This window comes from Euprymna scolopes, chromosome 30, assembly GCF_053919585.1.
Source record: "Euprymna scolopes isolate OS-2025 chromosome 30, ASM5391958v1, whole genome shotgun sequence".
In the NCBI taxonomy this organism is placed as follows: domain Eukaryota; kingdom Metazoa; phylum Mollusca; class Cephalopoda; order Sepiida; family Sepiolidae; genus Euprymna; species Euprymna scolopes.
In genome coordinates, this window is record NC_136511.1 from 90,544,301 (window position 1) to 90,560,987 (window position 16,687).

Consider the following 16,687-nt stretch of genomic DNA (forward strand, 5'->3'; position numbering starts at 1 on the left):
CCATCCCCATCCTACTAAATTTTGACTCTAATGACCTCCCTAGCTTTAACTTTAACATTTTTTTTAAACCACGGATAATGCCACCATCCATAGCTCGTATTTAAATAACACTCACTCCAACACCTAATATATCGCTTATCCAAAATGATGTCTACTTTCAAGATTTCTGCCCGGATATATTGAAATACGACTAATTTCTCTATCCCTCATCATATCTGTCACACCAACCCCCTCCCTATCTCATAATCTATCTTTTTGCCTCACACATCTCTCACCCATCCTGTACAACCTCTCAACGAAACCTGACTTGTAAAGATGTTGAACACAGAATATCCTCTCCCTTCCCTGTTGTTGGAAATACACACCCTTATAGTTTTCCTTGCCAGCATCTTTGTCCTTTCCTTGATCATCTTTCTTCCTCTTGCTCCTTTTATCCTCTAAGAATTTTCTATTATTTCATTTTTACCTATTTTTTTCTGTTACCAGCCTGGCATTAAGTTAAATTTTTCTGTCTATCCTCGAGATATTTTTTGCTTTCCGAACTTAAACTTCCTCGGGTCATCTTTGGCTTTCACAGTATATGTTTTATGCTTTACGCCACTGAAATCCTTAATTACTGGTGCTATATTTTGAACTCTGAGGCGGTATTCCAATGCTACATTGGAGGATTCCTACTATAAAAATATTAGGACTACAACCCTATCGACACATCTACCCATACCCAACTGACCAAACTTTTCAGGGATGTACTTAATGGATAATATTCTCATTGCGTCTTAGACTACTGCCTGCAAAAATATAACTTTCACTATTGGACTTGTTATATAATATTATGTAACCATCTTTGATCCAAAATTTTTTTATATGTTTTTATATTTTTTCTTTGCTAATATGACAATATTTTGTTTCATCTTGATTCCTTTATGTTCTCATTATTATACGATGTCATTTATCCACTATTATATTTTTCCTCATTATCGTCTTTTTTTACTTTTCTTTTTTTTGACGCTTTTTTCCATTTTCTACGATCTTTTGCATTAAAGCACTCCCTCGTGCATTCTCCTTTTTAGAATTTCACCTCATTTTTAATCACCCAATCGCCCACCTCTAGCCTCAACAAACCTCAGTTATATAACTGCCATACACCTCATTACTTTAAAAACAATTTTTTTATTTTACTTTTATGTTTAATATTTCATTTATCTTCCTTTTATTTTATTTTACGTTTCAATCCTAAATGAAATAATAATAATAATGATTCTGCGTTTTCCAGATCTGTAACTTAGCCTCCTTCTCCTCTTCTGATGCCTTTATAATCCCCTTTTTATATGATTTTTTTTTCTTATTTAACTGACAAAAATTCATATATGCCTATATTTATATTTTTTGTCATAAATTTAATTTTATATATATCTACACACACACACACACACACACACACACACACACACACACACACACACACACACACACACACACACACACAAACACACACACATATATATATAAAATAAAAATTACAATTAAATTTACCAAAATGATCCAAGATGGTAAAATTAAAGTATATTATAAATATTAAAGAAATAATATTTATAAAATTATCTCAGCCAGATGTAAAAGCTCGATAAAACCTAATAGGAAATAGAGCTTATGCATTTACTTACTTTTTTTTCTTGCCGTTTCCTGAATTTGCAGATACCGGCCATCCTCTCCCCTTATATAATTTTTATTTTATTTTTTTATTTCTTTATTTTATATTTTATTTTTTATTATTTTTTTTATTTATTTATTTATTCTTTATTTATTATTTATTTTCTATTTATTTATTAATTTATTCTTTATTTATTTATTTTCCATTTAGTGTCGTCTAACAACTCTTGCTGACATTTTTTTTAAGTGATGACCTGTACATTTCAGTTGACCTATATCATTTTGCCCTATATATTTTTTTCGCGCCTTTAACATTTCCTGTCTGGGTCATTTTGATTTTTGTTTCTCTTTATTTTATATTTTATATTTAACTTTATCATCATTTTTTTTCTCTCTCCTATTTCTTTTCCCTGATCTTTCTTATTTATATTTATGTCTCAGAAGTAGATTGAAAAGCATATCTTATTTTTCTTTTATTAATATTATTGGAATCTTTTCTTTTTTCCTTGTGCACATTTTTGTGAATTATTCCATGGATTATTATGGGCGATCTTCTTCCAATTACGGGATTTCCTTGGATTTTACTTGTACAAATGAAAATTCTTTTAACTTTCTTGAAGTTTTACATTTGGATTTTACTGTCACTGGATTTTTTATCTTCCACCAGACTATCCATTCATGTGTAATCAACTTTTTCTTCACCATATTCCCTCTGCTTCACTTTTTTTGTTTTCAAATAAAATCTTTGACTTACTTGTTGTTTCATCAAATACTTCTACATGCAAAATCCAATCCCGCATTTTGCTAATTCCTACCCTCTGATGAGAAGGAAAGTATTTCTTTGAAACTCCGCGGATTAAGGACTATCCATTTATCTAGTGTTTTCTTTTCAGATTAAATATGTTTTTAACTCATTTCAAAGTGTTTTTTAACATATTTTATTAACTGTTTGCTCATATATATATATATATATATATATATATATATAGGCTCCATTCAATCTAAACACTATGGATATCCACTTTACTTTAAAGGTGTCTGTGCATGAATTTGGTGATCTGATAAGAACCGGTGTGTCAGCATGATTATACATTATGCTAGTAGGGCCCATCTACCGGCATTGCCCAGTGGAAATATGACCCAAAGCCAGAACAGATTTGGTAAATAACATCCACCCCCCCAAAACAAATTAACCTATGATTATCTAGTGCATTATCATATTTGAGTCATGTAAATTACTGACTATGATAATAAACAGCTAAAAAAGTAGTAGCGAAAAGAGATGGCAGCAGTTGCTAGTGGGAGTCACGGTTAGCTCTGAAAAATTGCAAGCACTGAAGCAGTGGCCAAAATGAAATCATCTGGCTTCCATTGTCGTGCATTATTTGGCAGTGGCAGTTATGAGAATCAACTGGCTGTCATTGTTGGTGCGATTGGGCAATGGTGATTGATGTTGTTTTGGGTTGTTACCTGTTATTACAACTTTTACTGTCGGTTCATAGTGGTCACTATTGGTCACTGGCAGCCATGACCAATATCAGCCTAAATTTGATTGCTCCAAAGTGAATTTGACTGTCACTGGATGCATGTGCCAATCACTGGTGGTCACTGGCGTGTAGTGGTCTTTTGAGGCATTTGGTAGGCATAGACTACCTTTGTAACAATAGGTCATTATCGATCACAACTGTTGTCGGCATCCATTGGACTCCTTCAAAATGAAATCGTTTGTCTTCAATTGTCATGGACTCACATCCAGTGGTGGTTATAATTGTTATCAACAGCAACTGAGGATAGTGCTTTTTTAAGGTGGCTATTGCCACTTGAGGGCACTTGCAGGCACTTGATGGGACTGGCAGGCACTTGAGGGCACTAGCAGGCACTGACAGTTACTGCTGGGCACTGGCTACCTTAACTACACTGTCATTTTTGTTAAATGTTGGTAAATGGTGGCCATGATGTATTATGTTCCAATCCTGTGTAAAGCAAAGAGCACTCTATTCTTTGTTGTACTTCATACTGATTTGTGAAGATATTATAGCATAACATGTTTTTGTACTTATACAAAATATGTACTGTGCTATATTTTACATATGATGTTCAGGTAAAAATATTCAGTATTTATTTTTTTATTAAATTGTTAAGTTCCTCCTATGTTAAGACTGAGTGTAGAAATAATGACATAATTATTTTAGTATGGCATAGTTTCCTTATATATATATATATATATATATATATATATATATATATATATATATATATATATATAGTTATATTATTTTGGAAAAAAGTATTCCAGCAGAGTGCTCTATTATAAGGAAAAATTCCGAAAATAAGAGCATATTATTTATATTTTTTATTTACAGAAAGTTTAGATGAAATAAGTCATCGGTACCGTCGATTTCAAAACTGATAATAGGGGACCGTTTTAGATTCCCGTATCAAGCTCTCTTCAGCCGATACTTATCTGTTTTATAACCGGAATAGGAATCATATATATATATATATATATATATATATATATATATATATATATATATATATATATATATATAAGATCTCGTTCAAATATTGTTTACCTGAAACAACCTAAAATTCAAAATTTAAATAAAAATAAAGTTCGTGTAATGTTTTTGAACACTAAGGAAAACAAAGAAAAAAAAAACGAAAGAAAAAAGAAAATGAAAGGAGAGATTTAATATACTTATTTTTTTTTCTGTTATATTTGAAGTGTTTATTGCGTCCTTTATGAAAAGAATGTTATTTTATTTTATCAATTTTAACCTCCTTTTGGTCTTAAGCAGAACTTTTTCTAAATTAACCAGTCTAAGGGAGATAATTTTGCAAGTTCTGAAAGTCTATTATATATTTTTATATTTAACTTTATTTTTTTTATTATATACTAGCAGTACCCGCTAACCGGTGTTGCTTGGTGGAAATGTGCCCCCACCTCTAGGTGTATCAGAATTTTTGTAGGAATTTTTGACACCCCTAACACGGAACTGCGAATAAAATATAAAAAATTCGTAATTTCTCTTTTAAAAGTGGGTTGTTTGTTTTCTTTATGGATTATACTTCCAAAATAAACTATTAAAGTTGTTTTAAAAGTAATAGAAATATTTTTTTATTTTTTAAAAAACAGTAATGAATTTTACGAACTCAATATTTTTCAATTTTTTAAACTTTAAAAACCTATCAAATTTTTTCTATTGATTCTATTTTTACGATATTTTCAGGGTCAATGTGAAATTCTATGCTCTTTCCAATAAACCGAATATAATATTTTAGACAAACGTTTTTTTTTTAATTCACGCCCCCCCCCATTTTCAAGTGTCTATTAAAAAGTAAATAATTAATTTACTCACCAAAGTGTTATATATCACAAATTGAAGAGAAAAGGTCAATAAATAATATATTCAAATTTAAAACAAAAAAGTGTTTTTTTAGAAATTTATCTGTAAAGTCCAAAGTTTAAAACCTTTTTTTTAAAAAAAACACGTTTTTTTAAAAAAAAAAAAAAAACGTGTTTTTTTTTTTTTTTAATGAAACCTTGCTCCTTTAACTGAAAAGGAAAAAATAGGGCTTGAATTACATTTTTCGAGGAGTTATAAGCTTGGAAAGACGGAGTGGAATTATTCACTATTTTTCACGAAATTTCTGACACACCTACCCCACCTCATGCTAGTCAAATAAATCATGCGTTTCCCTACAGTTTCAAAATAAAGCAGGGGAATGTTGGCAGCTGGTTTGGCTGCCTCATACCCAGCATCACAATCTTCAAAGAAAGAAAAAAAAAAGATTGAACCCCACCGATCCTCCCCCCCCCCTCCAAAAAAAAAGAAAGTAAAAATGCAAGAAATGTGGCTTAGTTGGTTAAAATGTAATTGAGCTAAATATAGGATGTTGAAACCTGATATGATGTAAAGAAATCTGTGACGTAATTGTTTAAATTTAAGAATCTCTAACCCCCCACCCCCCAAAAAACGGGGGAAAAAGAAAAACACGTAAACTAACATTTGTAAATAAAGAACCTCACCTTCCCCTTTCCCTCGTAGATGACTGAAAAAGTATTTAAGGAAACGAAAAATACAAGAAAAGCTGAGTATATTGTTCCTGTTGCTATTTTTTAATGTTTCCTAGTTGGTTAAAATTGCAGTTGAGGCTAATACCGAATGTGATGTATAGAAAGTTGCGAGCACATTAGCGAAGATTCAGAAATAATGAACCCCACCTTCCATCTTCCTTCCCAGATGTAAGAAAAAGTATATAAGGAAACAAAAAAAATACAAAAGCTGTGGAGTATATTGTATGTGTTGCTAATTATTTATGAATGTTTTATAGTTGATTAAAATGTAATTTAGATAAATATAGGAAGCTAAAGCCGGATATGATGTATAAAAAGCTGTGGAATAATTGTTTTAAATTTAACAATATGTAAATAACGGTAATGCAATAAATGGGAAGTGGCCTGTTTAATTTTAAAGTGATTAAATAATTTATATCAAGGCGTGATGACATGTGTAAGTTTACATGGAATAAATTATGTATAAGAATGTGTGTCGATTGAACTGTCCTTGTGAATTAGGTTTGCAATGTTCGTTTTATATGTTCGTGTATAATCCAGAATGATAGAATGGCATCATTGCAGCTAATGCTAATAGCCGGATTGTCATGAGGGAGAAATCAATATTATTGAATAGTGAAGTGTACTGGTAGTTGTAAGTGTATGAGTGTGCAATCCAGTTAATGCCGGTGTCAGGTCAATATAGTTATAATGGTTATAGAAGTACCCGGTCCTGTTTATGAGAGTGGAAGGACTTTTTAGTTAGAGAGGGGAAATATGAGCAACTTCATCTTTAGGTTTTGGCAATCAGGATGATGTCGCTCCTAGGAATAAGATTTTATTATATCTAATAAATGTGTCTGTAAATTACATAAGATGGTGGGTAAAAGTTTAGACGAAATAAATTTGTATGTGGCATCTCTTATTGCAAACCTATCATAATTTGTTCCAAAATGGAAATTTTGCAATCAAATTATTATTATTATGTGTGTGTGTGTGTGTATACATGTGCATGCATGTGTATACATATATACATTAAAATCCATTTTTAATATCAAATTATATGTGTGTGTGAAATTTTAGGCCATCATTTATATATATATATATATATATATATATATATATATATATATATATATATATTTGTAGTCATCGACATACAGTCCTGTTTCGTTGTATCACAACTCATCAGTGCCGCTAGACCAGCATCTCTCCCAAACCAAGGATTGAACCTAGAACCGTCGTGTTGACAGTTGGAGGTTCTCCCACTCGACCATGGAATTGACGCCCGTAAATAACTCGTCGGAATGTCTATTTAAATATATATATATATATATATATATATATATACATATATATATATATATATATATATATGTATATATATAAAATATATATGTGTGTGTGTGTATATGTTGTTTTAATAAAAACCAAGTCTTCAAAGAATGAGTTGATAGAAACAAATAGTGTATTTCATCGTTAGTTACAATTGTTTCAAGACTATTCGGACAAATTCAAACATTATGTCCTTTGAAAATTTTCACGGGAACAGCCTTTCTTCAGACTTATCGAATAAAAATACTTTAACAATAAAACATTATGGAAACCATTTCCTTTATAAGGAAAAGAAAGCAAGCGAAAATATTTTACCTATATTGCATCCTTGCAAAGTATTTTTTTTAAAGATTTATATATTTACCTATTTTCGTATCTCCATTTATAAATATATATATATATATATATATATATATATATTAAAATAATTAATATGACGACTTATATTTGAATAAATTAAGTTAGTAATTCAGAGTTACTCCCCCTGGAAATGGTTTTGTTTTATTATTCCATCAAAGGAAAATATTATTTTTACAATAATAATTATTACTCGTTAACATCCTAAGATAACATATAGTTATTTTATTTTATTTTGTCGTATTTTATTTATTTTAATGTACAGAAAACGATAGCATTGTAGTATTACCTAGTTTAACATTAAAATCACCGAGTAATACACAAAATACGAAACTTTCTATGTGAGAGATTTGAATTTAGAGTAAACGTTAAAATATAACCAAATTACTTGAGATTCATTAATAAATAGAACACTAAAAATAATAAATTAAGTGTAAGAAACCATAAATCTCATTAATTCAGATTTTTTGTCTGGTTTCAAAATAATCAAAATTTAACAATTCTTGCCGTAATTTAGAACAAATATACGAAATATATAATATATAGATATAATATATAAATTTCTCCAAACAGCTGGTGGATATCTTAAAAGCATGAGGGGTGGTAATCACTGCCGGATGTAGTTTTTATAGAATGAAAATGTGTCAAAATACGTACAAACTTTGCATTGTTTTCAAACATATCTGATGAAATGTAACTACGAAAATTTTTAAATGATATGAAATTTAAAATTGTCTGCTTTCTGTCGAAATAATTGTAATATTCGAAAAAATACAAATATGAAGTTATTTCATCTTGTTGTTTTTGGTTTTTGCCAGTGTACATATATATATATATATATATATATATATATATATATATATATGAGCAAACAGTTAATAAAATATGTTAAAAAACACTTTGAAATGAGTTAAAAACATATTTAATCTGAAAAGAAAACACTAGATAAATGGATAGTCCTTAATCCGCAGAGTTTCGAAGAAATACTTTCCTTCTCATCAGAGGGTAGGAATTAGCAAAATGCGGGATTGGATTTTGCATGCAGAAGTATTTGATGTCATATTATAAGCTCTATTTCCTATTTGGATTTATGGAGCTTTTTTATCTGGCTGAGATAATTTTATAAATGTTAATTCTTTAATATTTATAATTTACTTTAATTTTACCATCTTGGATCATTTTGGTAAATTCAATTGTAATTTTCATTTTATATATATATATATATAATTAAAGTTGCATAGTGTACCGGTTACAGCAATGAACTGTGTGCTTGGCAATCCTGGTGTACATTCTGATAGGGCTAGTGTATGATTTTCAATAACACTTTTAGAATAAGTGCAAATACTTATATGCTCCCTTCGAGCAGATAAATAGTGGGGTAAACACTCAGGCTTTGGTTATGCAAATTGTCCAGAATAAGGAAATCTCTGAAATAAAATTGTTTTCTGCTTATGATTGCTGCTGGGATTGGTTTCAATCATCCTGAACAATCATCCATTCAAAAGTCTTAAAGAATATATTGCAGCAAGAATTTTCAATATATTTGCTTCACTTTAGAAAATCCCTTACAAAACTGATAATAAGAAAAATTTGAGAGAAGAATAAAGCGACAAAAAACGTCTGCCATTTTATATTTAATATGACAGTTGAGAAGATGTGCAGTTGGCGATTGCTATAGACCCCTTGCACATATACCCTTACAGAGAATATTCATTGCTTCTCGAGACTGATTCGAGACTTCTTTTATATCAATCAATAGAAAAATAAATTTATACAGCAAAAGTCGACCTCAGTTATCCTTCAGCCACTGTCCAACAGATTTATTTGATTGTGATATGTTAACAGGTGTTTTAGCGTTGTACTATTTTACTGATGTTATCATGTTGACTTGAAAACGACCGGCTCGTCCTTTTGTCTGTTTAGGCCACCTGCCACTTCAAAGAGATGTCCTTTCTAAACAGCATTCAGCGATATTTCTTTGTTGCGAACAAGAGATTCCTTTTAGAAATAAATGATTTATGCTTGAATGACATTTCTATCTCTTTCTCTTTGCAATCCTTTTCGACACTTTCATACTCCAGTTTCATACAAATTGAAAAATCCGTCAACAGTTTAAAACTAAAAGAATGTCCAGTCCTAAAATATATCGTGTAAATAGCTTAAGGACACGCATCGATCAGTAATCAATTGACTCTTTCACAAGTTTTAAAGACATAATTTCAAAGTAAAAATACACTGTCCCCCTCCTCCTCCTCTTCTAACTCCTTCTCTTTCTCATCAGTTGCACTGGTGTGTTATGGATCCCAAATACATGTAAAAAGAATTGACAGAAATTCCATATATTAGAAACGACTTCAACTGAAAACGTTCTGCCATTGTAACTTTTCATTTAATGCTACACTTGGTTTAATTGGAGTTATCTTTTCTTGAATCTAATGCGGCTATATTGGTTTAATTGGAGTTATCTTTTCTTGAATCTAATGCGGCTATATTGGTTTAATTGGAGTTATCTTTTCTTGAATCTAATTGCGGATATATTGCGGTTAATATTGAATCTAATTGCGGTTAATATTGCGGTTAATATTGGTTACCACCATACATTCACTAATATATATTATATAACAATCATCATTTAATTTAGAGGAGAAAAATTAAAGCAAGGAAATAAATATAATTAATTAAAAAAAAATTTTTTAAATATAATTAGTTTAAAAAATAAATATATTTTATACATTTTTATGTTTTTCATAAGTTTTGCAAAAGTTTATATGCCTAAACGCTCTCATAATTTACTTATAAAAATACTTATACAACTACAGTAGTGACCATAATATAAGGAGCAGAAGCAACAAAGACGTATATATAATTACTTAAGAAATAATGCATGATTAGAAATGACGTTTTTACCAAATAAAGATTAGAATGTAATGCATCAATATTATACAAAGTTACAAAATAATAGTTTTTTTATTATAAAAATTTAAACTGAACAAAGGAAATAAACTATTGGTCAAAATTAAGGATCGATCTTCTTAATACTTGATTGTGGACAACAAAATCAGCAAAATATTAAAATATTTGATAAATAACTCTTTATTTTTAATGACTTTTCTGCATTGTTGATCACATGATCTAATTAATTTCTTCCAAAAACTAAGAGTAATTCCCTCCTATTCGTCTTTCAATAACTCCCCTATGTGATTCTAGTTTCATTTCTGAGCCGCTTCTCCAATTATCTTCTTAACATTTTCTATCAAATTCAGATCGGGTTCTCAGCTGGCCATTTCATTAGGATGCTTCTTTCTTCTTCAAATAAAGGTGGCAAGGTGCATTGTCCAGCATGGAAAGATGAGATTGATAAAGATTACAGTGTCGTTTTGGTTAGTACCAATATTTACCACACCATCACACAACTACCAGCAAACTTTACAGTTTTCTCAACACATTTAGAAGCCAGTGTTACACCTGCCCTAAGGCAAATATATTAAACTTTAATTTGTCACTGAAATGAACTGCAACACATTGTGTGTCATCATGTTCTGTGGCATACTTCAGGCATGCCCTTTGGTTTCGCTTTGAAATTAGAGGCTTTGAAGCTGAAATGCGATCATGCAATCCTGCATTTTTTAACCTGCGAGCAACTGTTTGCCTTAAGATCTTATTATCTCTCTAATTCATTAAATTTCCGGAGAAAATGATGTATCAGATTTAAAACGGTTTCTGTAGATATTTTAACAATGCTTCCATTTTCTCTTTAAGATGTTTTTAGGGGTCTGCCGGTTTTTGGTTTAGTATCTAATGTCTTATCGTTTACTAGCGTGGGTGCCCGGCGTGGCCCAGGTGTTTGGGGATGTATGCTGAGCAAAAACAAAAAAAAACGGTAATTTTTTTTAAAACTTTGACCCCTATTATGACCCCTTAATATTTATTGTTTTGGGCTCAAATCAAGTTATTAAGTTAGATCCATGTCCAAGGAACCAATATCTAAAATTTCAAGTGGTTAGACCCAAAATTGTCGGAGGAGTGTAGAGTTCTCAAAGGTCAAATCGTTGAAATTTGACCCCTTAACAGCGAAATTTCTGGCTGAAACCCGATCACATCGATTTTCCCAAATCTCAGTACTCTGTATATATAATTTCGAGTCTGTAGACTTAAAATTGACAGAGTTATTTCGTAGGGAAATGTACACAGACACACACACACACACACACACACAGACAGACAGACAGACAGACAGACACGTTCACTTTTATAGATATATAGATAGATTTTCCTGCTAATTATACGATGACCTACAAACAATATCGGAAATTTCTGAAATTGACTTTTTTCTTTATAATTAACTATAATTACTTTATTTATTATTGGGAATCACTACTTATCAAGGGTCAAAGGCCACTCAAGGATAACGGTTACAGGTTAATGAATGTAAGGTAGTGGTGTAGCACTGATGGTATAAATTGGGTAGAATTTGATTATTTATGGGAACGGCTGTACAAGAACTCGTTTACATTGGATTTGAAAGCTACCATGTATTCAACCAGGAAGCAAGCCAGCAGAACAGTGTTCCAAAGCCAGGCAGTTCTGAGAAAGAAGCTTTGTTCATGGAATCTGCGTTTACATTAAGGCACAGATAGAGAGTGGGGAAAATCATATATAGTGGTTGTAGCTAGTCGAGTGTTTTTTTGTGAAAGTTTGGCAAGGAGGGACTGTAGAGTGGAGTTCAGTCAAGCCCTTGCCATGAAAATAGTGATAAAGCAGGGACAGGCTCGCAACATCTCTTCTGCGGGGAAGTTGGAGGGAAGAGGACATCACCTACTAGGTTGTGAAGCCAAGGCAGGATAGGACGCGTTCAGATGGAGCAACAGTACTCCATTTTAGGGCATACTTGGCTCTTATACAGATAGAAGATTGCATTGGCAGTGAGATACCTACTGAAGCGGTAGAGTGATCCTACCAATTTTCCAACGATCTTGGCAACACAATTGGTGTGTGTGTTCCATTTCAGATCAGGAGTTCACGTCAGTCCCAGAAGCTTGTCAAGACATGGGCTTCCCCAAGACTAGATTTATTCATTTCCAATGGAGCGTGGTGAGGTTCAGAGTGATTATGATGAAAGGAGAGAAGCTTAGTTTTTAATGCATTAAAATTAATCAATCACCTTTTCTCCTAATGTACCACGTTCTCAAGATCAGAAGTGGAGGATCAGAAAGATTTTGGTCATTACTGGCCTTTGAAGTGTTGCCATAGGTTGCTGTGTCATTTGCATAAATGTCTACGAATGATTTAAGAATGTGATTGGGGAGATCATTGATGAAGATGAGGAAGTTTTTGATTTCTGTCCATCAACGACTACTATAATAAGCTTGTCAAAGAGAAAGGAATTAAGAACTGAGAGGATGTTCCCAGCTATTCCATAATTGGCAATTTTGTGAAATAGGCCTTTTTGCCACACTTTATCAAAAGCTTTTGATATGTCAAGAGCTATTGTTCTAGAGATGAAGCCCCCATTGGAAGATTCACTAATCCTGTGTGATATAACAGTTAGTACATCAGCTGTAGATCTTGGAGATAGATATTGAGAGGAAGATGACTGATTTCTGGAACTTTTAAATGCTGAGCAAACTTATGAAGTTTTCCAAGGTGTTGGGAAACATTTTTTCCTTAAGGCAACATTTAAACTACTTTGTAAGTATGGGAACTAGAGCTTTTTGAGCACTATGACTGGAATGCTGTCAGAGTCCGTTGCTTTACTAGAATCAAGGTTTTTGATAAGCTTTGCAATATCATGTACAGACATTTGTATATATTAGGTTGAGAAGAAAGTTCTTGCGAAATTTTCAATTTTGATTTCAAATGATGTATTTTCAAATAGGTTTGGATCATAATACCTTTACTTTATATATCATTTTAAAGAGCGTTTTCGTTCTATCTAATTGTTTAAATTGCAAAGGCTTAAAACAATTATGTCTTATTTTCAAAACGTTGAATACAAGATGGCAAAAAAAAATAAAAATTTGCACAACTTTCTTATTTCAATTCAAGCTAGGTTGAAAAGTTGCTAGAAGAGCTCATGATATCAACAAAGCATTTGGCTCAGAAACCACTATGAACACACACCACAATTATGGTTTAAGAAATTTTGTGGTGGCAACGAGAGTCATGAAGATGATGAGCATAGTGGCTGGCCATCAGATGTTGACAACGATCAGTTAAAAGCCTTAGTCGAAGCCAATCCATGCAGAACGGTTCAAGAACTTGCTTCTGAATTAGACATAACATATACAACGATTTCCAACTACTTGAGAGAGATTGATAAATGGGTGCCTCATGAATTGAACGACAACCAAAAGAAATGCTGTTATGAAGTGTCTTCTTCCTTTCTTTTATGCAACAAGAATGACCCGTTTCTCGACTGGGTTGTGACTTGTGATGAAAAGTGGGTTCTTTACAACAACTTGTGATGTTCAGTTCCTTGGTTAGACACCGATGAAGCTCCACGACACTTCCTGAAGCCAGAGTTGTACCAAAAGAAGGTTATGTTGACTGTTTGATGATCTGTGACTAGTCTCATCAATTACAGTTTTTTAAATGCAGGCGAAACCATTACGATGAAAAAGTACTGTCAACAAATGGATGAAAGACATCAGAAACTTCAGCAACAACACCCAGCATTAGTCAACAGATAATGCCCAATTCTCCTCGATGACAATGCCCGACTGCATGTTGCTAAACCGACCCTGTAGAAGTTGAATGAATTGGGCTATGAAACTGCCTCATCCGCCATACTCTCAAGACCTGTCACCTACCGACTACCATTTTTTTCAAGCATCTCAACAAATTTCTTTGTGAGAAATGCTTCAAAATCCTAAGCGATATCAAAAACGTCTTCACCAACTTCATCACCACCAGAACGCAAGATTTTTATATTATTGGCATAAATACACTTGTTTTCTATTGGTAAAAGTTTGCTGATTCTGATGGTGCTTATTTAGATTAATAAATCTTTGTTTGAACCAAGATATGTTCATCTGAATTTAAAAGTTAAAAACCGCAAGAACTTTTTTGCCAACCTGATACCTTTTACAGTCATCTATATGACGTGTAAATATATGTGTGTTTGTCTATGACCATCTAGCATTGTTATCCTCTAATCTAGAGTTTGTGTGTGTGTATGTACATTTAATTATAGTTTATGATGGAACAAGGATATACATAAATACCTTAACAGCACAAAAAACAAATTATTATTTAAGATTTCAACATTTGGAAGTTTCAACATCTGGCCAATTGGGAACATATCCGATCCATCTTTAGTCTTCATTTGACGGATCCTCAGGAAAGCTGCAAATATGAAGATTCATACAATTCGAAGTCTCAGTAGTATTTACAGCAGCTTTATTTACCGAATGTTTTCCCCATTGGAAAACTGCAATGCTGGTCCTTTACTTTTACATTTGACATTTTCCTCTGCTTGGAGCCATTACTGTCTGTGGCCCGTGTTTCTCCCTCTAGCTACTAACACAGTCTGTTCTCTCTGACTTCCAACTCTTGACTAACTGATATGTTTCTTTCAACCTCTCTCCTTAGATCCATATCATCTTAAGTGACCTCTACACCAGACTCTAGAAGTCAAACCTATTTTTAAATTATTGTTTGTGTTCTAACATTCTTTTATATTAAAACATTTTAACATAAATAATTTTATCTGTAAATATTTATTTCGCTATAACGTTCTATTTTTACAAATATTATAACGATCATAATAATTATCGACCAGCTGATCCTTCGGCATTTCCCTGCCAACATCTTTATCTCTCTCTCTCTCTCTCTCTCTCTCTCTCTCTCTCTCTCTCTCTCTCTCTCTCTCACCCACACTGTTTATATATGTTAAAATTGCAAGTTAGCGCAGAAATGAATTGAACAGTCATAAGTAATTGTAAAATGAAAGTTTCTGTATTTCAAGATGATGGACATGAAGCATTAATAATGAAGAAAATAAACATCTGCTTATGTCCTTACAAATATATTGTTGAAAAACATATCTATTGTAGCATTCGATAGTAATTATTACTTAAACTGGACTAAAAAATAAAACCGTTATTTGTATAGGGTAACGAATACCGATTTGGAAGTTTATTTTAATGGATGTGCAATTGCCTTTGTGTAACTCGTTTTTTATGAAGGTCTTAAATGCATACATTTGTCTAATGAAAAATCTATCTACTTTAACATTATTTCTAACCGGAAAAAATGTATCAAGAAACAAAATATAAGTCAAAATGAATTACATTCGTATCAATAGCATAGTGGGGGAAATTAATGAAATATTAGCTAGCTGGAATAAAATAGAGATATGTCAGATGGATTGTTATTTGGGTCTAATTTTGAAAATGTGATTGACTTCTTTATGATGATAATGATCTAAATAAGATGTAAACTAAGACACAAACTGAGTTTACCTTGAAAAGGGGATAGTTATGCATCCTAAATGCAGTGTTATGCAGAAAGATTTCCCATTTACGTATTGACTTAAAAATTTATCTATCTCTGACACGATCTTTATTCATCCCTCTTTCTGTTGTCTATTTTTATCACTTCTTTTCATGTTTTCGCTGCCACCTCAACTGTTCTACATCTACAAAAAATATCATCCATTCTTTTAACATGGCTATACCATTAAAGTTTTCTGTTTTTCAAATATCCCTTTGATATCCAAATTTAATCTTTCTCTGAGGTAAATGGAATTAAAATCTCACTTTACACATTAATCATACCATTCTTAAATGTGTTCTCTCCATGCAACGCATATCCTCATCTCTCACTTCCATTTCCAATATACGTCATAATCACGTTGACACATTAGATCAGTGAAGATAAGCGTCATTGATCAGTGCTAAATGGGTGACTATTTAAGAACACTAGATGTTGCCGATGCTCTGTTTATTTTTGGCATTGTTTTCAGTCGTTATTTAAGCCATTTTTCACGTGTTCGTTTTTCTGTTTTCTTTTTTGTTTTTTCGATTTTTACATTTAACATGGTTCGGTTGCCTTACGTAAGTCTTTTTTGTGTTTTTTTTTTTTCGATGTTTTGATTACCCCCCCCCCCCGCTTAAGTTTTAACGTTCGTTTTTATGTTTTCTTTTTTTACTTCGCTTATAACAAACAAACCTGGTCATTGACCTCATTTGCTGAATAGCTTCTGCCGTTGTCGTCGTCGTTGTAACGCTCGACGACTTCCGTGCGCGCACCTGTCAATTTGGTTCTTACTTAAATAAATTCAAA

General features: G+C 32.0%; 1 protein-coding gene across 1 annotated transcript in view; it reads left to right on the plus strand.

The window, feature by feature from the left end:
• The window catches only part of LOC145254565 (dual specificity calcium/calmodulin-dependent 3',5'-cyclic nucleotide phosphodiesterase 1A-like), a 1,571,136-nt gene that overhangs the window by 112,994 nt on the left and 1,441,455 nt on the right, over positions 1-16,687 (plus strand). The gene's annotated exons all lie outside the window — the stretch shown is intronic.